Here is a 739-nt window from a genome sequence, read left to right on the forward strand (position 1 = left end):
TTCTTTGCTTTAAAAAACTCCTGGGTTGCTTTTGCAGTATGTTTTGGATCATTGTCCATCTGTACTGTGAAGCACCGTCCAATCAACTTTGCTGCATTTGGCTGAATCTAGGCAGAAAGTATATTCCTATACACTTCAGGATTCATCCAATTGCTTCTGTCTTTTGTCACATCATCAATAAACACAAGTGACCCAGTGCCATTGGAAGCCATGCATGCCCATGCCATCACACTGCCTCCACCATGTTTTACAGAAGATGTGGTTTGCTTTGGAACATGAGCTGTTCCAATTCTTCTCCAAACTTTCTTTTTCCCATCATTCTGGTACAGGTTGATCTTAATCGCATCTGTCCAAAGAATGCAGTTCCAGAACTGGGCTGGCTTCTCCAGGTGTTTTTTGGCAAAGTCAATTCTGGCCTTTCTATTTTTGAGGCTGATTAATGGTTTGCACCTTGTGGTGAATCCTTTGTATTTACTCTCATGAAGTCTTCTCTGTATGGTAGACTTAGATACTGATACACTTACTTCCTGGAGAGTGTTCTTCACTTGAGTGGATGTTGTGAAGGGGTTTTTCTTCACCATGGAAAGGATTCTGCGATCATCCACCACTGTTGTCTTCCGTGGATGTCCAGGCCTTTTTGAGTTCCCAAGCTCACCAGTGCAATCTTTTTTTCTCAGAATGTACCAAACTGTTGATTTGGCCACTCCTAACATTTCTGCTATCTCTCTGATGGATTTCT

Source organism: Seriola lalandi, unplaced genomic scaffold (assembly GCF_002814215.2).
Source record: "Seriola lalandi dorsalis isolate HSWRI2012SDOR001 ecotype SW California unplaced genomic scaffold, Sedor1 jcf7180002054578, whole genome shotgun sequence".
NCBI classification, from domain to species: domain Eukaryota; kingdom Metazoa; phylum Chordata; class Actinopteri; order Carangiformes; family Carangidae; genus Seriola; species Seriola lalandi.